General features: G+C 38.4%; 1 protein-coding gene across 2 annotated transcripts in view; it reads left to right on the forward strand.

Annotated features, from left to right (window-relative positions):
* Positions 1-3,058: 3,058 nt before the first annotated feature.
* INO80 (INO80 complex ATPase subunit) overlaps positions 3,059-26,444 on the forward strand; it is a 125,967-nt gene continuing 102,581 nt past the window's right edge. For both annotated transcript variants that reach the window (XM_070503431.1, XM_070503432.1), the window contains exon 1: positions 3,059-3,380. The gene's annotated coding sequence lies outside the window, so the exon portion shown is untranslated. The remainder of the gene's footprint in view (positions 3,381-26,444) is intronic.

Raw genomic sequence — 26,444 nt, forward strand, 5'->3', positions numbered from 1 at the left:
GTGTTTAGAAATCAAGATCTGGGTAGTAGGTATCCTCACTGCTTCCAGATGCTCTCAGCAGAGAACTAGGGAATATATGTATTTAAGCCACACGTACACCAATCTATATTTCTGAAGCTATCGTACATATATTAAAAACCATCAATTGGGGATGGCATGGTGGTGTAGTGGTTAAGTTCATGTGCTCCAGTTCGGTGGCCCGGGGTTCACAGGTTCGGATCCCGATCCCGGGTGTGGACCTAGCAGCGATTGTCAAGCCACAGTGTGGCAGCATCCCACATAAAATAGAGGAAGATTGGCACAGATGTTACCTCAGCGACAATCTTCCTTGAACAAAAAGAGGAAGATTGGCAACAGATGTTACCTCAGGGCCAATCTTCCTCACAAAAAAACAAAGCAAAACAAACAGAAAAAACCATGAATTTATACTGCCACCTCAGATTCCAATCCAACACCATAGGCTTCATTTAGCTTTTCCCTTTTCCTTATTGAATAACTTTTTTCTCCAACAATGAGAAACTCAGCTCATGATCTACAATACATTTATTTATTGAATTCTAGCATACACATTAAGTAGTTTCAAATTGCTAACGTACACTCCCTGCTCTGAGAAACACTTCGTATGTGGAGCACAGCAGTTACGTACAGTTCAGTTGGTCTCATTCGTAGGTATCCAGTCAGGATACTGTTTCCCTCAGTTACTTTGGTGAGTTCTTTTCTTCCCCACTCACTGCAGAGTGGCTGTTACTCATTTGTTGTACATGATTAAGTTCATTCCTTAGTGTTCAGTTTTGGGTCCCCCACCCCCACATCTTTGTTTATTGCTTTATTATTGGCAATAAAATACATATCCTAAATTGACTGCACAAAGTTTCCTCAAAATGATCATTAAAGAATAATCTGTATGTTTTATTTTCTAATGTATTTTAAACATTACCCTAATAAAATTAAATATTGCATGTTGAATGATTGTGAACAATATTTACAGAAGGCCAAAGAGACTCCTCCATTTAGATAGAAAACAGAAAATGTTACAGTGAACTGTAAAATAAAATCAAGACGTTTCTAGAAAAGATTAAATCTCTGAGGCGAAGAATGTACAAAGACTTTTAATTAAGAATATAGGGCTATTTTAGAGATTGGAAACAACTGGACTTCAGTGTGAAAGTCACAGATGAAGGATGTAGAGAGTTGTACATGAGAAGTTCTAGGAGAGATGCAGGGAGCAGAATAATGCCCTCCCCCAGGAATGTCCCCAGAACCTGTAAACACGTTAGGTTATGTTGCAAAGAGGACTTAAAAGTTGCAGATGGATTTAAAGTTGCTAATCAGTTGATTTTAAAATAGGGAGATTATCCTGGATTATCTGGATGGGCCTGATGTAATGACAAAGATCCTTAAAAGGACGGATTGGGTCGGATGTGACCTGAGAAGGTCCCAACCTGCCACTGCTGGCTTTGAAGATGCAGGAAGGGAGACAATAACCAAGGAATGCAAGCAGGAAAAGGAAACAAATTCTTCCCCGGAGGCTTCAGAAAGTAAGGCAGCACTGCCAACACCTTGGTTTTAGCCCAGTTTGAGACGGGTGTCAGACTTCTGACCTACAGAATTGTAAGACAATAAATTTGTACTGTTTAAGCCACTACATTTGTGGTAATTTGTTAGCACAGCAACAGAAAATGAATACAAGAGGCAACCTACATTTGAACATAAAGGACTCGACAACTTGGTCCCTCCTTAGCTTACTGACTTTTCTCCCTTTATTCTTTTCCTTTTGGTCTATGCTCCAGTCAGCTCATTGTCACTCAAATATCACCTTAGTTGGTTTTACATGCTTATTTTTGGGGGGTATGTGAAACATTATTATGTCAGTCCTGTACAAAAATATTTGCCACTCTCCGGTCAATCTTGCTACTTTGTTTCCATTCCTCCCCTTCTTCCCACTCTTCTCATATAGGACTTTAATCAGTTTAATTTCTGGTTTATCTTTGTATTCCCCCCCCCCCAACAAATGAGAGATACTCCTGTGTTTTCTTATGTCCCCTTCTTTCTTACACACAGAGTCGTATACTATACTTTTGCCATGAAGCAAAACTAACTTTTTAAAGTCCAGTGAATTTAGCCCAGGAAGGCTACTTAATGACCTTAGGCAAATGCTGTTCTGTTTAAGCGCTAAAGACCAGATTGAAATGAATTAAAGCATAAGACGTGAAGGCGCTGAGATAACATAACTTTCAGGAAGTGCTAATCCTTATCTGCAGTTGGGCTGTAAATGTGGGTAGTAGGGGGCTCAAACTAAGGAGTTGGCACAGACAAATCAATTATTCACTTTTCAGAGGCTCACTGGGTGGGTGTGAGGATAGGGAGATATTTCCGATGACAGGTCTCTGTCTTCCCAAGTCCTTGAATCCTAAAGCCTTGAGTTAGGCATCTTGCCTAACTATGCCACAGCATCGCGATGTTGGTCCCTGAGCCTAAAGGGGAGCCCCAAACTACCGTCTAAGAGTGACTGTAAACAGCAGGCATTTCCTCGACGACGTACAAGCCCACCCAAAGGGGCCAGAAACGATAAAATATCACACCTGAGCCTATCCTTTCCCTCCAGTGATCTCATCAACGTTCGGTAGCCCCTAACAAACTAAGCACAAGCACCCTCCAATCTCCTGCCTACGGGAACGAACATTCCCAGGATCCCGGGCCGTTTCGATTGACGTTACTTCCGGGAAAAGTAACCTTTCTTGGGCGGTTGCAGGCCCGGAGAGGTCTCGCGACACTTGCTCCCGCGAGATCTGCTTGCTCACTCTAGCGATGACATCCTCCTCCTCCTCCCCGCCGCCTTTCGGCAATCTTCGCCAGTCCCAGCCCCGACCAATCTGCACTCAGATGGCATAGATCAGGGTCTCCCCACGAACCCCGGTCCGCGCGGGGCGTCAGGCGGCAGCGGCGGGGTGCGAGCTGCACGAGGCCGACGGCAGCGGCACTGCGGGAGGCCACGGGCTGGAGACGAGCAGTGAGCGTGGGTGGGGCGGGGGTAAACCAGCCGAGTAGCGGCTCGATTGTTCTGGCCTGGCTATGGCGCCTCTCCTCCCCCCCGCCATGGCTCCCCGTGTCCCTGCTCCGCTCCTCTCAGTGAGTGAAAGTGGCCGCCGCCGCCGCCGGCCCAGCGCCCGCAGCCGCCTCAGCGCCGCCGCCATCTTGGGGTCCCAGGAGCCGCCGAGGGAGCGAGCTAGGAGCGTCCACGCCCAACGCAGTCACCGTCCCACGGCCTCAGAGAGCGAACCGCGGCTCCACCGTCGGCGGGGCGACCCCCCCCTCCGGACCCCGCCCGCACCCCGCCCCCCCTCCGCCGCCGCCGCGGCGGCGGGGCCCGGCGGCCCGAGGTGAGGCGACCAGACGTGGGCGGGCGAACGGAGGGGGGGTGGTGTAGGCCCCGTTGCGCCCCTCTCTGCGGGCGACGACTGGGCCGCGTCTTAAAGGGGCCGTAGCCCCCAGCCCTTGGATTTGTTGGGGTTAGTAGGGAGGATGGGTGTGGACACTCCCCGCAGGGTTGGAACCTCAGGGACCTGGGCCTCGTCCTTCCCCTCTCTTACCTCTGGAGACCTGGGGTCACGCGGTGACCTCAGCCAGCCGAGGAAGCCCGTGGGGCGCCCACACGTGGGGAGTGTGTTAGACCAGGTGCACGTGGGACCTGGTGGGGCGGTGTCGGGCTAACACGTGTGTGGGTTTGGGGGTGGGGTGGGGCAGGGCAGGGCGGGGGCTGGTTGGTCTCGAGTGGGAACCCGGGGAGGGCTGTATCTGCCCTTTTAAAAGATATCTAAGGGTTTGATAGTGTGTCAATTTATGGGGAGCAAGTTGGGATATGGGTGAATGGTGCATGCTGCTTGTTCATGTTGAGTGTGGGCAGCCTAACACGTGCACAGACTTGGGAGTGTGTAGGTGACACCTCTTCTGATCTTCTAGACTTTTGTAGGGCATGTAGGCAAGTGTCATCCTACTTTGACTTTCCTTCTTGCTAATGAAAACTGGTACTTCCGTAATCACCCGGGGTGGAAGCCCCCTACAGTTTAGGAGTGATAGAGCCTAAGGAGACACTCACTTAGGCCAGTTAGTTAACACCTAACTGTGCCTAAATGTTTCTTTGATTCATACACTGACTAGTTTTACGGTCGTACTTGGTAGGAATGGCAGAAGGAATGAGGAGGTTGAGCTCCTTAACATCACAGGTAATCAGTGACTTTCCTGACATCCTTTCCCAAGGAAATTTTCATTGTGGTTTACTGGTGACGGCTTTTTATTTATTATTTTTTAAGTAATAGCTTTATTGAGATACAATCCATATACCAAAAAACTCCGTCTTTTAAAGTGTACAGTTCCGTGCTGTTTAGTATATAGTACTCAGAGTTGTACAGCTATCACCACTCTCTGTTCATTACCCCCAAAAGAAGCCCCTTAGTGGTCATTCCTCATGCCCCTCGCCCCCTAGGCCCTAGCAACTAGTACTTTATTTTCTGTCTTTGTAGATTTGCCTTTTGTGGATATTTTGTATAAATGGCATCATACAATATGTGTCCTTTTGCGACTGGCTTCTTTCACTTAACGTGTTTTCAAGGTTCATCCATGTTGTAGCATGTATCAGGACTTTCTTCCTTTTTATTGCCAAATAATATTCCATTCTCGTTGTGCTGTATGCTTGAAATTCTCAAGCTCTTTCTATAAAATGATGATTCAAGATTATTATATATGGTAAAAGATGTATACTTGATTATAAAATGAATTTGTGTTTTTAAGGATTAAATTCCGTTATTTTAGTTTACTTTGTTCTTTTCCTCTACATTTTGTTTCGGAAGAATCCAAACCAATTTTTAAAGATCTGTGTCTTTTAATAGGAAATAACTGTAAAGAGCACAAATGTGATGAGAAAAATTTATGACTAATAAAAACTTCTTGAGTACATCAAGGTGGAAATGTGATTGTCTAAGCAACAGACAGTAAACTATGGTGTTATAATTTCCCTTAATGAAAGTTTGTCATAGCACTCCTAACGGTATCATAACAGCTTTTGACTGCCGTTACTTGTGTAGACATAGGGCTGGGGAAGGAATAATAGACACCTCTTCTTCCCACAAGAAGATTAAAACTGGCTTGGGGGTTTAACATATCAACATACAAGTTCACACAAAATATAAATGTTGGAATGCACTGAGTTTTAGAGTGGTCACAACGGGATAGGGTTAATAGGAAACTTTGAGTTTGTGTGGGAAAATAAATGAAGTTGATGACAAGTTTTAAAGTTGCACGAGAATTTTGATGTGATAGGCTTAGCATGCAGAGAATGAGAAGAGCACAGTCATTAATTACTAAACACCTTTTGTGGGCACTGATCCTAATCATGAGGGCTCCCATCCCAACTAGTACCATCACCTTCGGGGTTAGGATTTCAACATATGAAGGGGGGGGCGTATAAACATTCAGATCTTGGCTATACATTGTCAGAAATTCAGTTACAGAAGCATTGAATTCACTTGCTAATCATCATACAGTAGGTTTGCTTAGGGTTGAAAAGTTGGTCACAAAAAAGCTTAATGCCTGGGTTTAATAAGTACGTAAGAGAGGTTTCCATATGTGTTAGGTCAGAAGTAGGAGATCAGTAATAGTAGATATAGTTGACAAATTAGATATAAGAAAATCACTGGGAGTAAATGCTATCCATATTTTTAATGGACTAGAGGACAGTGAACAAACTGTGTATGTAACTTGCCTTTATAAACTTTTACTACCAAGGATTGACAGATAGCTCGTGTGATGGTCTCTAGAGCAGGGTTCTTATATTTGTTATGTGTTCTGGACTCCTTTGCAGTCTAAAGAAGCCTGTGAACCCCTTCTCAGAATATGACTTTGTAAAAAATTATTTATTTATTTCTGCTTTTTCTCCCAAATCCCCCCAGTACATAGTTGCATACTAATTTTAGTCCTGGGTCCTTCTAGCTGTGGCATGTGGGACACCGCCTCAGCATGGCCTGATGAGTGGTGTCATGTCCACACCAAGGATCCAAACCGGAGAAACCCCCAGCGTCAAAGCGGAGCACGTGCGAACCGAGCCACCTGGCCACGGGGCCAGCCCCAGAATATGACTTTTAAATGTATAAAATGTAGCACACATATTTAAAAAAACAATTATGAAGTAAGAAATTTGCTTTTTATTGAATTAAATAACAACTAGTGATAGTCCTGCTAGTACTGCTGTGGTGTGCTGCCTACATTCAGACTTGAAAGGAATGCTAATTTTAGTTATAGTTTAGTTTTTTTCCATCTGAGATCATGGACCCTCGTATAAGAACCTCTGCCCTATAGAGTCTTGGATACCTAGCTAAGTTATTGCATATGGGACAAAACAGTGGTTTCCATGACAATATTATTATTGTTATTAGGATTATTGACTCTTAAATTCATGTTCACAAGAGTGTAAACATGTATTCTTAGAGGAAGAGCAAGTAATAGTTTAGCTAAGGACAAACCTGGTAGTATAAGGGAAAGACATTGGTTTTTTGACTTGAAAAGACTTGGGTTTGAGTCTCACTTACCTTTGGGTAAGTTACTAAACTTTTTTGAGTTTCAGTTCTCCTTTTCTGTAAAGTGGGTATAATAATTTTCACTTTTGAGATTAAATGACATTAATTATAAGACAGCATATTGATGAATGTTAGTTTATTTTCATTTTTGAAGAAATAACCATACCGAAGACTCTGCTATACATTTAGTTTGGGAAGAGGGGACACTATTTGTTATGTGGTAGAAAGGAACAACATGTATGGCATATTGGGTTTTCTCAGGATATTCAAGTATAGAGTTCACCTTTTGATAATGATACTAAAACTGTTCTTAATTCTTGTAAAAGGACAAATAAGGTGCCTCTGGGTTTGTATATGACGGCTAGGTTTTCTGGGCAAGAAATTAGTAGCTATGTAGGATAAACTGTGGGTAAATCTTTTGTATCTTTGTGGATGAACAGAAAAATGGCTAGTGAGCATCAATATGGTTAAAAGAATGCTAGGCCAAGTGGTCAGTTTATCCCTGAGAGTGTTGCCTGAATGGCCAATGAAATGTTAGTCATTCCCAAGAGAGGTATGAAAAATAAAATTTAAAAATGGACCGCATTATCTTGGTATGAAACCGCAGTATATCCACTCTTAGACTGTTGAATGGATCCCAGTTATTGTACCTCAAGCAAGAACAAATTAATCAGAAGGGAAGTTTCCAGAAAATGGCAGTATAAATGATGAAGGCAATGGTGAGGCTTTCACATGAAGATAAAGAAATTTCACTCCACAATGGAGTGATGAAAACTGAGATCGACCATGATTAAATTGTATCGAATTAGGAAAAATAATCCTGGAAAATTACAACTAGCTTGAAAGATGAATATTGTTTGGCAGGTGTATAATGATTGGTTTTGTTTATGAAACTTACTAGCATAGAAGGTGGTTAAGGCTCAACAACAGACCAGACACAATTTAAGGGTTACTAAGACTTTTCTGATTCAGCCCTAGTTTAGGTCAACAGACCATTTAATGATACTTGTACCTAATGGTTTATGAAACCTCATCTGTTCATTCATTTACTCAATAAATATTTATTGAACACCTAGTGAATGCTTTTTGATCCTCCCAACAACAATTTGTTGAGCATCTCCATACTCAAGGGACTGTGGTAGACTCTAGGGGTATACAAGTGAATTGATCCAGTTGTATGTGCATATATAGAGAGTACAGAGGGGCTTTGCAAAGATAAACATACAATTATGTAAACTCTAAGTACCGTAGAGAAGTATAAACCTAAATGTTTCTCTTGAGGTGCTGATATGAATTACTAGTACTTAGTTTTTGTTTTAAATACTGAGACGTTCTTTTGCTTTGTTTAAAGGCCCTAATCTGCCTTGTTAACAGAAGCATTGTAATCCAGTGGCAGTGTAGTATAGCCAAACCCCATCTAGATCCTAGAGCCAAATGACCTGGGTTCAAATTTTAGCTTTCCCTCTTATTAACTATGTGGCCCCTGGAAAGCTATTTAAGCCTAATTTCTTCATCTGTTAAATTAGTAATACCTACCTCGTAGAGAGTAATTGTGAGAAATGAATGAGTACATAGAAATGTGTAGAATGGTACCTGGCACATAGTGCTCTCAACAAGTGATAGCTGTAATTATGAGTGCCATTGTATTTTGATAGTTTCATCAGTTTGATCTAGGATTTTAGTTTATAAAGTATTGAAATCAGAACCCTTTTATTATGAATAGAAAATATCTCCAATCTTTTTTTTAGATAAGGCAGGGAAAGATACTTCAATAAAGAAAATAGTTATAATGCATAAACCTTTGTGGTTGTATACAGAATACCAGTAGATGTTCACAGAAGTATCTTCTTATTTAAGATGATAATTCAAAGAGGTGGTGTTTTGCAACATTAAACTTTTTAGTTCAGGCTCTAAGATATTTCTGTCCGGGATCTCATTCTAATGTTAGTAATAGTTTGCCTTTTTTAGAATCATTCTTAGAATATAATAGTAGGCCAGGCTCTAGAGCAGGTCTTGGAAAAGTTTTTCTGTAAAGGGTCAAATAATAAATCTTAGGTTTTGCTGGTCATGTATGTAAATGAATGAGTGAGGCCATGTTCCAATAAAACTTTATTTATGGACACTGAGGTTTTAATTTCATGTAGTTTTCATGTGTCATGAAATATAACTTTTTTCCAATTATTTAAAAATGTAAAAATCATTCTTACCTGTCAGGATTTACCAAACTAGGCAGTGGGTTGGATTTGACATGCAGGCCATTCTGTGCCAACTCCTGCTCTAGAGTCTTGACTCTACAACTCCCTGGCTGGCTGATGATGTGCATGTTAATATTAAGCCTTAATTCCATCTTTTAAATGGGGATAATAATAGTATCTACTTTGTATAGAGAGTTGCTAGAAATAAGTGAGATAATCATGTGAAGTGCTTAGCACCATCCCTGACACAGAATGTTTAATAAATGCTATATATTATTATCATTTAGTTGAATCTCCTCGTGTTTTTCTTCCCCTGAGGAAGATTTACCCTGAGCTAACATCTGTGCCAGTCTTCCTCTATTTTGTACGTGGGTCACCACCACAGCATGGCCACTGACCATGGTGTAGGTCTGTGACTGGAAACTGAACCAGGCTGCTGAAACAGAGGGTACTGAACTTAACCACTACGCCGTGGGGCCTGCCCAAGAACCCCCTCATTTTACATTGAGGCTGTTGGTACTGTGAGAGGATAGCTGACTGCTTCCATAGAGAATTATAGTGCCATTTAATTCAGTTAAAATACTGCTTGATAAGACTATTCTGTTGGATACTGTAATAGTGGATACATGACATTTGTCAAAACTCATAGGGCTTTACAGCACAAGGAGTAAACTTTAATGTGTGCACATTAAACAAAAATCATTTAGGAGGTGAGGGATCCCAGGAAAGAATGCAGACTGTGGCAGGAGAATCTAATTGTATAACAAACGTATGAAACAACCTTACTAAAAAAGGGGAGGAGGGAAGTGCTGACCTAAGTAACCCTGGAAATGAGTGGAATCTAAGACGTAAGGAACTGCCTGTAAGCACTCTGGTCTACCTGATAAAGTAGTGTCCCATGGGGGTACAGGTTAATTTTTTTTCCTCACTTTTTTTTTTGTCGAGTTCATAACAGTTTACATCAATGTGAGATTTCAGTTGTGCATTATTTCTTGACTGTCACCACATAAGTGCTCCCATTCAACCTCTGTGCCCACCCTCCACCCCCCTTGCCCTGGTAACCACTGAGCTGTTTTCTTTGTCCGTGTGTTTGTTTATATTCTACATATGAGTGAAATCATCTGGTGTTTGTCTTTCTCAGACTGGCTTATTTCACTTAGCATAATTCCCTCTCGGTCCTTCCATGTTATTGCAAATGGGATGGATTTGTCCTTTTTTCTGGCTGAGTAGTATTCCGTTGTATATGTGCACCACATCTTTATCCAGTCATTGGTCGATGGGCACTTGGGTTGCTTCCCTGTCTTAGCTCTTGTGAATAGTGCTGCAATGAACATAGGGGTGCATATGTTACTTTGGATTGTTGATTTCAAATTGTTTGGGTGGACACCCAGTAGTGGGATAGCTGGGTGATATGGTAGTTCTATTTTTAGTTTTTTGGGGAATCTCCGTACTGTTTTCCATAGTGGCTGCACCAGTTTGCATTCCCACCAGCAGTGTGTGAGGGTTCCCTTCTCTCCACACCGTCTCCAACATTTGTTATTTTTAGTCTTAGTGATTATAGCCATTTTAACAGGCATAAGGTGGTATCTTAATGTAGTTTTGATTTGCCTTGGTGATTAGTGTTGTTGAACATCTTTTCATGTGTTTGTTGGCCATCTGTGTATCTTCTCTGGAAAAATGTTCATCTCCTCTGCCCATTTTTTGATTGGATGGGTTGTTTTTTTATTGTTCAGTTGTATGAGTTCCTTATGTATTATGGAGATTAACCCCTTGTCAGATATATGATTTGCAAACATTTTCTCCCAACTGGTGGGTTGTCTCTTTGTTTTGATTCTAGTTTCTTTTGCCTCGCAGAAGTTCTTTAGTCTGATGACTTCCCACTTGTTTATTTTTTCTTTTGTTTCCCTTGTCTGAGAGGACATGGTATTTGGAAAGATGCCTTTTAGTTCAGTGTCAAAGAGCGTACTATTGATGTTATCTTCCAGGAGTTTTATAGTTTCAGGACGTATCTTCAAGTCTTTGATCCATTTTGAGTTTATTTTTGTGTATGGCCTGAGATAGTGGTCTACCTTCATTCTTCTGCATGTGGCTGTCCAGTTTTCCCAACTCCATCTATTGAAGAGACTATCTTTTCTCCATTGTATGTTCTTGGCACCTTTCTTGAAGATTAGCTGTCTGTAGATGTGTAGTTTTATTTGGTTCGGGTTAATTTTGATAGTGATATACACGTGTACAGCAATTGAACAATTAGTAAATAAATGACAAGAGACAGGCTTTTCACTGTCAGAGTGGGAATTTACAGTAAGCAAGGGAAAGAGGCTACAGTGAACCATGTGGTAGTGGATTCAAGTTGGAGACATCAGTATGAACCCATGTTTAGCTTAATACCAATACAGATGGTTACATATTGAAATATTTATAGATATGTGTACATATTTGGGTTTATATACACACACATATTTCTGTGCTTTGTCAGCAGGGAAGGTTAAAAGAATCCCAGGAGCACACCAAGTACCCAGATTTTGGTTTCTAATACCATTATCCAATAAAAAGAACTAGAGCTCCTTGGAGAAATGACTGATTCTAGGACTGGGGCAGAAAATATACAAGATGAGCCTGGAGCATCTTGTAGTGCCAGAAAGTAAGGAAGTGCTCCAGCCACCACTGCCACCACCCCAATCCTAACCCTGCAGTGATGATGCTATGTCAAAGGAGCACAGGAACCAACTGAAAGAGCTCCCAGTGGCCAAAACTGGAACAATTTGAGAAGCAAAATAAACAAGTGGTTAAGTATGTGGGACTTTGGAGTCAGACTTCTTGGATTCCAATCCTGGCTCTGCCATTTCCAGCTGTGTGACCTTGGGTGGGTTACTTAAGCTTACTTCTTTATCTGTAAGATGGAGGTTATAATAGTATCTATGTCATAAAAGGATTAAATGAGTTAATGTATATATAAAGTGCATATGTGTACAAAATGTTGGGCACCTAGTTCTCAATGGAATGTAAGTATATAGCCTCCTTATTACAGTAACGTTTGATAATAGCAAAATCAAAGAATTTGGATCCCTAGTTGGAATTGTTTGTAATGAGGTCTTCTTCCCCACCCCACAAGCTTCTTGAATAGAGGAAAAAGTCTAACTTTAGCAAGGGTTTATTGAGTACCTAGTTTGGTATAAACCTACCTGTCTTATTCAAATTGTGGAGACTGTGGTAAAGAGAATGAGTAATTTTATTTGGTGGCAAAATCATCACACATCTAAGTGACTGAAATATTGATGATTGAAAAGCAAGATCCGTTTAGTGTACAGTTTAACTCATACTTATTTACAGGTGGTTTGTCTCTAGGATGAATTACTTGAATTTTGATTTCTCAGGTTTCTTTTGGAGAACACAGTTCTATACAACTTCTCTCTCACTATCCACACTAATTAGTGTGTTCATTCCCAAAATGAAAACTGACTTAGTATAGGAAAACTAAATATAAAAATGAATTTTGGAATTTTGGCTGTTTATGGGTGTCTCTTATTTTTTATCCTCAATAATTACCGCTCATCATCACTCATACAATAATGGAGGGTTAACTATATGGAACTGGTAACTAAATTTTCCCAACACTTTGTCTAGGATCTCTATTTTTCATAAGTAACTATGAAGTGAGCTAATATTTTCTTTCTTTTGCTGAGGAATCAACTGAGTTGCTCAAGATTTTCTGAGCTTTAAATTCACTCCTTTAATTTATCTCTTTTATGGGAGTATCTTTTACTCAGCTATCTCATTCCCTGAAAAAGGTAAGTGTTTTCATAGAACTAGCTGTTCTGAAAGTTGTTGAAGTCACTGGTTCTTCATTAAGAGGGGATCTTTAGGTATGTTTTCAGATTTTTAATTTGATAAATTGTTATTAATTCACATTGGGTGCTTTTCACCAGAACACTTATGAAATATAGCTTAGGGACTTCTAACATAAACTCACTTAGAAAATTTTTGTTTTCTTTACATTTTCATGTGAAAAGTCCACCAGCTACTTCAGGAAACATTTCTTCCCTTTTGGGTTTTTTTGATTTAGTAACATTTAGACTCTAAATGCTTAATAAATAGGGATTAAATGTTTGACCAAATGCTCTATGGTGTATCCTGTAGAAATCCCCTGAGGCAGTTGTGTTAGTAAGACTCTTTCTTTTATTATTCTGATAAGATGTTTTGTTCCTCATCTTGGTGAAGATATTCTTCTAGGGAGTTGAAATGATTCTTTCCTGGAAGAAAACAAGTGCATTATAATTGATTGCCGCCCCCCGCCCCAACATTTCATTTTGGTATAATCTGATTTCATTAAGGAAGAAAAGTAGGAAAGAGAAACTATGAATAGGCATTTTTTTCTTTCTCACAATATACCTATGAGATAGGCTGAAATATTTTCACTTTGCCATTTTAGAAATTTATGAAACGGCCATCCTTTTTTAGCCAGGAGTTCTTCATTCCATTTAAAATGCAGCTGTATTTTTATCTCTGAAACTTTGTGCTTTGGGTAAAATCTGCTTATTAAATTGCTAGATTGTCTTCACGCCCTTGTAGTGATCCTTTTGGTCGAGCAGGTAGTTTCTGGCTTCCACATAGAGGGCTCTGTCAGCCTCTGCTCCTTGAGGGCAAGGTCTTCTCCTTCTGTTTAGTTCCATGTCTGGTCTGTAGTAGCCTCTTAGTGAATATTCGATGGTCTGAATGGAAACTTCTGGTTCAAATACAATATTTAAAGAGAGCTTTGTGATTTATTTACCTCTTATTTACCATGTGTGGGGTGACCAAAAATTTATTGTTCAAAAGTGGATATTTTTGAAAGTGAAGGGAGAAGGACTATTAGTAATTATGCCTAGGACAGCAGGCATAAACTTGGACTGTCTTGGGTAAACCAGCTAGAAGGTATGGTCACCCTAGTCCTGAGGCTTCTTTATTTTTGTTATAGCAGAATCTAGTGGCGAAGAATTGGGGCTTTGGAGTTGCTGATAATAGATCTGAGTTCTAATTCTAGCTTGGCAAGTTATTTAACTAAACTAAAATGGAATTAGATTTGAATTGTTGTGACAATTAAATGAGCTAGTATTATTACCTAAGACAGGAAAGCCCCTCACGCTAGTGTGCTCTTATTCAGTGTTAGGACCCATGTCCTCTCCTCCCATCACACCATAACTAGAGTTTTTACTTCTAACTGAGGCTGGTTTTGAAAGCTTTTTTATGGTTAAGATTAACTGAAACATTTCAGTGAATTCAGGAATGTTTTTCAGCTGAGCCATTGAGCTTATTTTTTGTTAAAGTTATATAATTATGGTAGACAGGAAATGAATGCCCTTTCAAACTTACTCTTACTCTTTCTCAAAATATTCATTTAAAACTTTTTTCTTCTATTAGTTTTGCAGAACTGGTAAAAGATATTTTAATAGTTTAGATTTAGCAAAATAAAGGAGTCACTGGTAACTTTTATTTCAACTAAATGGAGTGATACAAATAAATTTTATAGGTTAGGAAAAAAATGATTTAAATGAGAATTTCCTTAAGTTTCTTATCAATTTTTATACTGTGCAGAATTATGTTTTCTCTTTTGGTATTTGAGTTATTTTTCCCCCTGTATTTTTGGTGGTTTGCTAATTTAATCCATTTTTACAATTTGTTGTACAAGCATCCACATTGTAAACTAAATGCAAGTATTCTGTTACTAAGACTTCCAGCGACTTCTGGTATCGTGTATGATTCCTTCATTATTAAACAGCAGATAAGGTAATACAAAAAGACCGATACAGGTCCAACTCAGAGAACCAAGAGAAACGGAGATTAGTTAGTTTGCCCATTTAAGTATACAGTAAGTTGTTGCTTCCCGTAAAAGAGAGTTAGGGAAGTTATTCTTGCTTATTTTATCAGTAAGGGATGCTGGTTTAGCAGAGCATAGTTATGGGAGTTTCTAGTATCTCCCTTAGACTGGTATGGGAGGAGCACAAAAAATACTTTTAAGGACCATGGCTGGAAATTGAATCCTAATCTGGGCTGCGAAAGAGAAAGTGTACCAGGATCTTCCTGAGTAATTCTTGGTGACCTTGGAACCCATCAGACTTCCATGAGAATCCTGATAAGGTTATGGCATTTGTGTTAGGGAGAATTTGCACCTTTATTTGCTGTGGAGTAGCGAAGGGGCCACTTGTCCTGATTGCATATTATTGGCAATGCTCTCTGCAGACTGATTTTTTAATACCCTTGCAAGCTGGTAAAGAATAAAACCAAGCAAACAGTCACTAACAATTTTTTTTATGTAGAAGCTTTTTACTTTGATCGTCAGTTCATCAATATTTTCTTTTAGGGTTAGTGCTTTCTGTGTCCTATCTAAGAAATTTTTACCTACTTTAAGGTCACAGGTATGTTCTTATGTTTTCTTTTAGACCCTTTATCATTTTAGCTTTATATTTAAGTCTGTGATTCATCTCTCATTTCATTTTTGTATATGGTATGAGGTAAAGGGGTTGAGGTGTCTGTGTATCCGTTTGTCCTTCCCCTCTCCCCCCAATATGGATCTACAGTTGTTCAAGCACCATTTGTTGGAAAACTTTTCCTTTTCCTATTGGATTATTTTAGTGCCCTTGTCAAGAATCAATGTGACCATGTAACTGTGGGTCTCTTTTGGTCTCTATTCTATACCATTGGTTTATTTGTCTATCCTTATTCCAGTGCAGTACCATCTTGATTACATAACTTTAGTAAGTCTTAAAATCAGATAGTGTGAACTCCAGCTTTATTCATTTTTTCAAACTTGTTTGGACTATTCTAGGGCCTTTGCATTTCCATATATATTTTAGACTGAGCTTATTAGTTTCTTCAAAAACCCTTTTGGGATTTGATTGGGAACCTGTAGATGAATGTGGGGAGAATTGACATCTTAATAATAACATTCCAATCCATGAATATGTAATAGTAGTAATACATATATCTAACAAAGGAATTGTGTCTATAATATATTAAAGGACTCCTATAACTCAATAATAAAAAGACTACCTCTTTTTCAAATGTGGTCAAAAACTTTAACAGACATTTCACAAAAGAAGTTATACAAATGGCCAATAAGCATGTAAAAAGGTGCTCAACTTCAGTCATTAGGGATGTGCAAATTAAAACTGCAGGGAAATACTATTATAACACCAAGTGTTGGCACAGATGGGAAGCAACTTACAACTCTTATTCATTGTTGGTAGGAGTGCAAAATAGTAGAACCATTTTGGAAAATTGTTTGGTGATTTCTTAATAGGTTAAACATATACCTACCTATGGCCTAGCAGTTCCATTCCAGGAATTTACCCAAAGATAAATGAAAACCCAAATATCCATCAACAGGTAAATGAATAAATTGTGGTTATATTCATTCTTATAATGGAATTCAATTTAGCAACAAAAAGGAGTGAACTACTGATATATGCACTAACATGAGTGAATCTTAAAACATGCCATAGAAAAAAGAGTCCAGACACAAAATTGTGTGTGCAGTATAATTCCCTTTATACTAATCTCTAGAGCATACAAAATTAATCTGTGGTGAAAGAAATCAGAACAGTGACTGCCTGTAGGGCAAGAGATAAGAATTGACTTGGAAGAAGCACAAGCTGGAGAGAACTTCCTGGGATAATGAGGTATTCTTTCTTTTTCTTTTGCAGGGGAAGATTTACCCTAAGCTAACATCTGTTACCAGTCTTCCTCCTTTATTTCTTCCTTTCCCCCGCTCAAAGCCCCAGTACATAGTTGTATGTAGTTGTAAGTTCTGATTCTTCTTTGTGAGCTGCCGCCACAGCATGGCTATTGACAGACGAGTGCTCTGGTTCCATAGCTGGGAACCAAACCCAGGCCGCCAAAGCAGGGAGTGCCAAACTTTAGCCAGTAGGCCATCAGGGCTGGCTTGATAATGAGCTATTGATATATCTGAATAGGGATGTGAATTATACAGATATGTGCATATGTCAAAACTCATCAAACTGTATATTTAATATCTGTGCATTTCAGTATATATAAATTATACCGTATTTCAAAATCTTTGCAACTTTTTCATTTGAAAAGTAATACATACATGGTAAGAATTTTGAAAAATATTGACATTAAAAAATAGAAAGTAGACGTTCCTCTTAGTCCAATTCCAAGAAATAAACACCCTCAGTTCTTTGAGATGTAACTTTCCAGACAGTTTTAAATCTTACAGTATAGTGGTTAAAGGTGAGGGCTCAGGAGTCAGATTATCTGGATTCAAAGTCACATTCCCTATTAATGTATGACCTTGAGCAAGTTACTCAACATGTGTAAGCCTTTGGTTCCTTATGGGACCAAAGTAATATAATATAATAATAGTAACAGTCTCTTTAAACAGAAAATTATTGGTGGATTCTGTGTGCTAAAGGTATTATACTACTGCTAGAATTTTGTAAGAAACCAGTATATGAGATTTAAATTTATAAAGTCTTGCAGATATTTTTCACAATTTATCATTTACTTTTTAACTGTTTTTCAGTGTTTTTCCTGTGCAGAAATGATACATTTTAATATGTTTATTGAAATATAATTCTCAGTCTATAAAATTCACCCATGTAAAGTGTATATGGTTTAGTATGTTCATTGGTTTAGCATATTCACAGAGTTGCAACAATCACCATAGTCTAAGTTTAAAACGTTTTCATCAGCCCAAAAAGAAACCCCTCCCCCCAAACCCCTGTCCCATGCAACCACTAGTCTGTTTTCTGTTTCTGTGGAGTTACCTTTTCTGGATATTTCATATAAATGGAATCATACAATATGAAGCCTTTGTTGACTGGCTTGTTTACTTAGCATAATGTTTTCAAGGTTCATCTATGTTGTAGCATCTATCGGTATTCCATTCCTTTCTATTGCCAAGTAAATTCCATTGTATGGGTATACCACATTTTGTTTATCCATTCATCTGTTGACATTTGGATTGTTTCCACCTTTTGGCTATTGTGATGACTCCTGGGAAGATTCATGTCTAAGTTTTTTGTGGACAAAAAACTTTCTCTTGGGTATACCTAGAAGTGGAATTTCTGGGTTATATGGTAAGTCTTTTTAGGAACTACCAAACTTTTCCGAAATGGCTGTACCATTTTACATTCCCACCAGCAGTAGATGAAGGTTCCAGGTCCTCCATATCTTTGTTAACACTTGTTATTATCTATCTTTTTTATTTTAATCATCCTAGTGAGTGCTAAACAGTGTCTCATTCTGATTTTGATTGGGATTTCTCTGATGGCTAATGATGTTAGAGCATCTTTTCATGTACTTGTTAGCCATTGGTATATCTTCTGTGGAGAAATGTCTATCCATATCCTTTGCCTATTTAAAAATTGGCAAATTACTTATTAGTGAGTTTTAAAAAATGTATTCTGGATGTCAGTCCCGTATCAGATATATGACTTGCAGATATTTTCTCCCATTTGTGGGTTTTCAGTTCTTGATAGTATTATTTACAGCACTAAAGATAATTTTGATGAAGTCCAATTTATTTATTTTTTCTTTCGTTACTTTTGCTGTTGGTGTAATATCTAAGAAACAATTACCTCGTTCAAGGTCATGAAGATTTACCCATATGTTTTCTTCTAAGAGTCTTATAGTTTTAGCTCTTAAATTTAGGTCTGTGATCTCTTTTGAGTAAATTTTTAGGTATAGTATAAAGAAGAGGTCCAACTTTATTCTTTTGCATGTGGCTATTGGGTTGTCACAGCACCATTTGTTGAAAAGACTGTCCTTTCGCCCACTGAATTATCTTGACACGCTTGTTGGAAATCAGTTGACTCTGAATGTAAAGGTTTATTTCCGGACTCTCAATTCCCTTCCATTGATCTGTATGTCTAGCCTTATGTCAGTACTACACATCTTCACTACTGCTGTTACGTAGTAAGTTTTGAAGTTGAAAGTATGAGTCCTCCGATTTTGTTCTTCACTTCCAAGATCATTTTGGTTATCCAAGGTCCCTTTCATTTCCATATGAATTTTAGAATCAGCTTGTCTATTTCTGCAAAAAAGTCAGCTTGGATTTTAATAGGCATTACATTTAATCTGTGTATCATTGCCATCTTAAAAATATTAAATCATTTGATCCATGAACTATGGGATGTCTTTTCATTTATTTAGTTCTTTAACTTCTTTTGACATGTCTTGTTGTTTTCAGTATATAAGTCTCACAGTTCTTTGGTTAAATTTATTCCTAAATATTTTGTTCTTTTTGATGCTATCGTAAATGGAGTTATTTTCTTAATTTCGTTTTCAGATTGTTCATTGCTAGTGTATAGAAGTATACTTGATTTTCGTGTATTGATCTTGTACCTTACAAGATTACTGAGCTTGTTAGTTCTAATCATTTTTTTAGTGCATTCCTTGGGATTATCTATCTGTCTATACACAAGATCATGTTATCTATATAGAGAGATAGTTTTACTTCTTTCTTTCCAATCTGGATACCTTTTCTTTCTTTCTTTTTTTTTTTTTTCGCCCCTGATTACCCTGGGTAGAACTTTCAGTACAATTTTGAATAGAAGTTGTGAAAGCAGACAACCTTGTCTTGTTCCTGGTATTAAGGGGGATCGCATTCCGTCTTTCACCATTAGATATGTTGTTGGCTGTGAATTTTTCATAGATGCCTTTTATCAGATTGAGAGAGTGCCCTTTTGTTCCTAGTTTGTTGAGTGTTTTTAGTTTGAAATGGTGTTGGATTTTGTCAAATCATTTTTCTGTTGTCTATTGAGATGATCAAGTGGGTTTTATCCTTTGTTGTATTAATGTGGTATATAGTACATTGATTTGCAGATGTTACACCAAATGTGCATCTCTAGGATAAATTTTACTTGGTCATGGTGTATAATCCTTTTTATATGTTGCTGGATTCACTTGTTTTTTGTCTATATTATAAGGGATATTAATCTATAGTTTTCTTGTGATGTCCTTGCCTAGTTTTGGAATCAGGATAATGTCGGCCTCACAGAATAAGGTAGCAAGTGTGCTTTCCTCTTCTGTTATTTGGAAGAGTTTGTAAAGGATTGGTATCGATTCTACTTTAAATGTTTGGTAAAATTCACCAGTGGAGCCATTTGGCCAGGGCTTTTCTTTGTCGGAAGTTGGAAGCATTAAATGTTATATGATCATATTCATCAGACTTTTCATTTTCTGTTCTTTTGGTCATACATACCTAGAAGGATCTTCCATATCCCAACCTGCTGTTTCCTCATCAAAGATATAAATATTTGTAAATAAGCCTGTCAGTAGGAGTTACAGATCCCTCATATAACATGTGACATGGTCTAACAACTCAATAAGTAAGCATTTTTTCCTGAACTCCATGGTACTTTATCTGTACATCTCTTAAGTGACTTCCCATGTGCACTATTGTAATAATTTATGTTCAAGTTTTACCTCCTCTATTAAACTGAATTCTCTGAAGGAAATACCTTTTTCTACACTGCACTTAGAGTTTAGCAATTGAGTGGCTGAGTGAATGAAATGTTACTCTAGTGTTCATGTGAGAGGAACTAGTAGTACATTAGCCTATTGAAGACTAAAAACTCTTAGGTCTAACTTTGATGCTTTAATATTTTTAGTGTTAGTGGACATTTGTTAATATCTTGAGCTAGTTAGTATTCAGAGAAGCAAACTTTGAGAATGCTTCTCTAAATGATTGGTATGAAACTAATTTCAGGCAGCATCTATAAAGAGAAATCAGAAACGAAAATAGAGTTGAGTATGGAAATACGTAGGTCTTAGGATAGATGCCTTATGGCCATTATTGTAATTGTAAACTTTATGAGGTGGTCATTATCTATCATGTTCTTACCATTGCTGTTGGGAAAATTCAAAGTCACCCCCCTCCCTTTTTAAAAATAAAAAAATTGTAAAAACCAAACTAGACTAAAAACTGTTTGTTAGATTAGGCTACCTTTTTTTTTTCTGGAGGAAGATTGGCCCTGAGCTAACATCTGTTGCCAATCTTCCTCTTTTTTCTTGAGGAAGATTGTCCCTGAGCTAACATCTGTGCCAGCCTTCATCTATTTTGTATGTGGGACACCACCACAGCATGGCTTGATGAGAAGTGTGTAGGGTCCACACCAGGGATCTGAACCTGCAAACCCTGGGTCGCTGAGTGGAATGCACGAGCTTAACCACTAGGTCACTGGGCCAGCCCCTTTCCTCTTTTTTTTGCTTGAGGAAGATTGTTGCTGAGCTAACATATGTGCCAATCTTCCTCTATTTTGTACGTGGGCCCCTACCTCTGCATGGATGCTGACAGGTGGTGTACATCCGCACCAGGGAACTGAAGCTGGGCCACCAAAGTGGAGCGTGCTGAACTTAACCACTGGGCCACAGGGCTGGACCCTAGGCTACCATTTGGACAGTGCCTCTTAGCTCATCTCCATCCAGAGATAGGATGTTTTTCTCTCCAAGTAGATGTCTCTGTTAGGCTTTTCATTTGGATGAAGGTGAAAATTCTATTCTTAGGTAAGAATTGGCACTTGGTGCAGGTGTCCTTCAGGTTCATGTGTAGAAGTAACAGCTTGATCTCTCACCTCCTGGTATTTATATAAAGCTTGTCTGAGAGATGGTTTTTATGGAGGATTGCCTGAAAGATATTCAGTTTATGCATTCTCCTGTCCTTATTCAGCAAGGGTGAATAATGAATAATTGAATCCATTCTGCTTAAGTTTCTGTTACCTGACTTTTATATCTTGTGATTTGTTTTATTTAAATGTTTGTCCCCAAATCATGTGTCCAGGATGGGAGTAGAGACCTCTGGTCATTGTCTACTGTTTGTCTTTATCTAGAATGTAACATCAGAACTAGAGTTTTGTAGCCTTGATATTTAAGACTGTGCATAAAAAAGTAAGTTAGTATGGTCATTTGTAAATATCAGAACCAAATAGATTCATGAGACAGGGACTCTTTGCTCAAATAGTTTATAGTTTAGTAAGGAAGATCATGCAAGCCATGTATACAGTAAGTAGACTACAAGATCATTTAAGTGCCATGTTTTCTATAAATAATCATTTAGAAGTTCATAGAAGAGAGAGCATAGTCTTAGCGAGGAATAATCTGAAAGTATTTCCTGGGACAGGGTATTTCATCTCGTCTTTGGAGGATTTTATTTCAACTTGGTAAGACTTTTCTTATAGAGACATTTTCATAGGACAAGGGCAAAACAGCATCCATAAAGACACAGCAGTAACTAGAGAGTGCAAAGCAGTCAGTCCAGGATCACACGTAGACACAGGTAGGGAAGTCTGATATACGTAAGTAGGTTTTGGAAGCAAACACTTTACTGTGGATATCAAGCTCTAGTCAGGGGAGCTGGAGTATGATCAGAGTCCAGTTACAGAATACCCAGGATTAAAGAGCCAGAGTTCAGGGTATGGACCAGGTCAATCAATGGTGAATTGCTCTGACAGCATATATTAATAGTGCTTCCATCCTTTGAAATGGCAGTATGAGCCTGTGGTCAGATGAATTTTAAAGAGATCTTCACTTGAAGATTGAAATGGGTCTGACAGAAAGTTAAGAGACATCTTCAGGGCATTCTTAATTTGTGTGGAGTATATAGGGAAGCAGTAAAAGATTAAATTGGAAAGGTGACTTGAAACCAGATGATAAAGGTCTTTGAATTTTGGGCTGAGGAATTTAGACTTTATTGAATTTTGGAAAGCTGCTGAGGGATAACAACATAATCTGAGTGATGTTTTGGGAATACCGACCTGGCAGTAGCTGTGAGGATGGATTAGAGTGAGAAGAACCTGGAGGGGGAAGCCAAATTAGGAAGCACTATTCTAGGTGTGAGATAATAAGAACTTAAATGGGAACATTAATAATAGGAAGGAAAGGACAGATTCCAGACATCATCCCGAAGGAAGAATTAACTAGACATTGAGACTGATTGGGTGTAAAGAGAGAAGTAGAGGGGAATATAAAAAATTATTCACAGATTTTGAGTCTGAATAACTGTTGTATAAATAGAAAAGACAGATGAACTAGCTGGTATAGGGGCAGATGAGAAGTTTTGAGTTTGGTGGGGCTAGTGGTATATCAAGTGTGGAAGATCCAACAAGCATCTAGAAATGTGGATTGTGTATTTTGTAAAGTGGTGGCCAGAGAGTCACCCATATACCAGTATTAATTGAAGTCCTGGTAGTAGATGAGATTTTTCTCAGGTGTAAGGATGGATGAGAGAACTTTGGTAGACTCCACATTTAGAATAAAGAAATTTCAATCAAGGAGGTAAAGGAAGGAATATTCTAAGAAGTTCTCAAAGAGATGGAAACTATCCAGAAGCAAGAATTGATCAGCAAAGTTGACTTATGTTCGTTCATTCTGATAAACAGTGATCAGAGAGAGAGTGATTTTCTAAACCTTTTCAGACCCAACTCTTCTTTTATATTAAAAATATTATATATATAATAAATTGTAAAAGCAGTATGATGCCCTATTTGTGATATATTGAAAAAACATAAAGTACCTTATAATAACATAATATGTATGTTAAGATGTGAATGTATGGGCATGACACACAGTAGATAACATAATGAAGTAGTTGTATCTTTTTTTTTCTCCTTTACCCCAAAGGCCCTCAGTACATAGTTGTATATTCTAGTTGTACATCCCTCCAGTTGTGCCATATGGGACACTGCCTCAGCATTGCCTGATGAGCGGTGCTGTGTCCACACCTAGGATCTTAACCGGCGAAACCCTGGGCTGCCAAAGTGGAGCGCGTGAACTTACCACTCGGTCACGGGACTGCCCCTGAAGGAGTGATATCTTTGCACCAGCCGGCAGAGTGACCGTAACTGAAGAGTTACAAATGTAGACTGATAAAGTTGACTTGTATTTGTGACTCAGATGCCACAAAGAATAAGAGGAAAACTGAGCAACAGTGGAATAAAAAAGAAGAGAGAGATTTGCTCCACAGGCCCTCCAGAGGTGAAGGGGAATGAGTTCAGTATTTTGAGGAAGAGGGAAAATGTTTGAAATAGTCTTTGTAGAGAATGAGAAACAATTGATAAGAGGTGAGTAAAAGAGTTGTTGAGAAATGTCATGTGCTGTGTTGAAGTTGGATAACAACTGGTGGGTCAGGTTAGCATGGCCCTGTAATTTTCCTGTAGAGAATGAGAGAAAGACAAATGTAGTAGATGAAAATACAGGTTAGAGTAGCAGCTTTTAAAAGACTAGCTAGGGTGTCTGGGTTGAAAAGAGAGGCCACCAGTCTTAAAGGCAATTAAAAAAATAATTGAGGATGGTGGTGATGTTTGGCACAACAGTGTGAATGAACTTAATGCTCCTGAACTGTACACCTCAAAATGATTAAAATGGTAATTTATGTTACACATATTTTACCACAATAAAAATCATCTAATTGAACACTTTAAAAATATTCCTTGACTCTAGATATCGTCATAAGATGACTTCTTGTGGAGATAGGTCAACAACTTCATGCTTGTAGCCCCTCCTTTTAGCCGTGTGGAAATAAGGGAGTATGTCATGGTTGCCATTTCAGCCATCTTGGGGATATGCTACAAAGGTGATTCTAGGAGAATCTGACTACAGGATTGATGTGTACTGGGTGTCACAAGGAGGCATATATGAGCGCCGTGAGACCTTAGAAGTGACTGATCTTTCCTGGACAAATTGGTTTTGACTTCATGTTCATATACAGCCTAGTTACTGAGGAATTATCTTTTTAAATGGCTAGTTCTTTTTGAATTATGCAGTATTACTTTGTAGTCATACCTTCACACCTCCTTAAGTAGGTGTGAATAAAATTAATGATAATTTTCATTCTCAGCCAAAATAAGTAGAGCATGAGATCAATTATTTTGTAATAAAACCTTAGGAGGAGCCAAGTGGCAGTTTTGTATGCTTTAATTTGTATGTACATGTCTCAAGACAAATTGTATGTATTCTCTAAGAGAGTTTTGCTGTATTTTTAAAACCAAGTTTCTCTGACATCTTCTGGAGTGGGTACATGTTAGGTCTCACTTTGAAAAGTAGAACTTAGTGAAATCTTTTAAAAGGTATTGTTTAACATTATCTTTTCTTTAAGTGTTACCAAGACTGATATTTTACATACCATGAAATTCATCTCATTTAAATGGACAGTTCAATGATTTTTAGTAAATTTACAGAATTGTGCACCCATCACCACAATGTGGAAACATTTTCAATTCCCCTAAAACAGATCTCCTGTACCCATTTACAGTCAGTCCCCCTTTGCACCCCCAACCAACCACTAATCTACTTTCCATCTCTATAGGTTTCCTTTTCTGGATATTTCATATAAGTGAAATCATATAATATGTGGTCTTTTGTATCTGGCTTTTTTTTACTTAGCATAACATTTTTGAGGTCCATTCAAGTTGCGTGTATCAATTGTTTATTCATTTTTATTGCCTGAATAGTATTCCATTGTGTGGCTATGCCACATTTTGTTTATCCATTAACCAGTTGATGGACGTTTGGATTGTTTCACTTTTTGATTATTATGAATAATACCGCTGTGAATATTCACATAAAAGGCTTTGGATGGGGGCCAGCCCAGTGGTGCAGCGGTTAAGTTCGCACATTCTGCTTCTCAGCGGCCCGGGGTTTGCCACTTTGGATCCCAGGTGCAGACATGGCACCACTTGGCAAAAGCCATCCTGTGGTAGGCGTCCCACGTATAAAGTAGAGGAAGATGGGCATGGATGTTAGCTCAGGGCTAGTCTTCCTCAGCAAAAAGAGGAGGAATGGCAGTAGTTAGCTCAGGGCTAATCTTCCTCAAAAAAAAAAAAAGGCTTTGGGTGGACATATGTTTTTATTTCTCTTGAGTTAGACAACTAGGAGTGCAAGTGCTGGGTCATACGGTAACTTTATATTCAAATTTTTAAGAAACTGCCAAATTTTTTTATAGTGACTGTAATATTTTACATTTTTACTAGCAATGTATAAGGGTTTCAGTTTCTCTATATCCTTCCCAGCAATTGTTATTATCTATCTTTTTTTATTATAGCCATTCTAGTGGGTATAAAGTGGTATCTTGCTGTAATTTTAACTTGTATTTTTTGATGTTGAGCATATTCATGTGTCTCTTAGCCATTTGTCTATCTTCTTTGGTGAAATGTCTATTCAAAGTCTTTGCCCATTTTTTGATTGAGTTGTCTTATTGAGTTGTAATAGTTCTTATATTGTGTATACAAGTTCTTTATCAAATGTATGACTTGCAGATATTTTTCTCCTAGTCTGTGGCTTGTCTTCATTTTCTTAATGGTATCTTTTGAAGTGCAAAGGTTTAGATTTTGATGGTCCAGTTTGTCAGGGTTTTTTTTATGGATTGTGCTTTTGGTGCCATATCTAAAGACTTTTTGCTTAATCAAGGTCATGAAGATTTTCTTCTGTGTTTTCTTGTAGAAGTTATATGGTTTGTGGTTTTATTCTTAGGTCTCTGATCCATTTTGAGTTATTTTTTGTGCATGATGTGTGGTAAAGGTTTAAATTCATCTTTTTCTATGTGGATATCCAGTTGTCCAGCGCAATTTGTTGAAAAGGCTGTCCTTTCCTCTGTTGAAATTGCCTTGGTAGCTTCATTGAAAATTAGCTGACCATAAATGTAAGGGTTTGTTTCTGGATTCTCAGGTCTGTCCCCTTGGTCTAT

This window comes from Equus asinus, chromosome 2 (assembly GCF_041296235.1).
Source record: "Equus asinus isolate D_3611 breed Donkey chromosome 2, EquAss-T2T_v2, whole genome shotgun sequence".
NCBI classification, from domain to species: domain Eukaryota; kingdom Metazoa; phylum Chordata; class Mammalia; order Perissodactyla; family Equidae; genus Equus; species Equus asinus.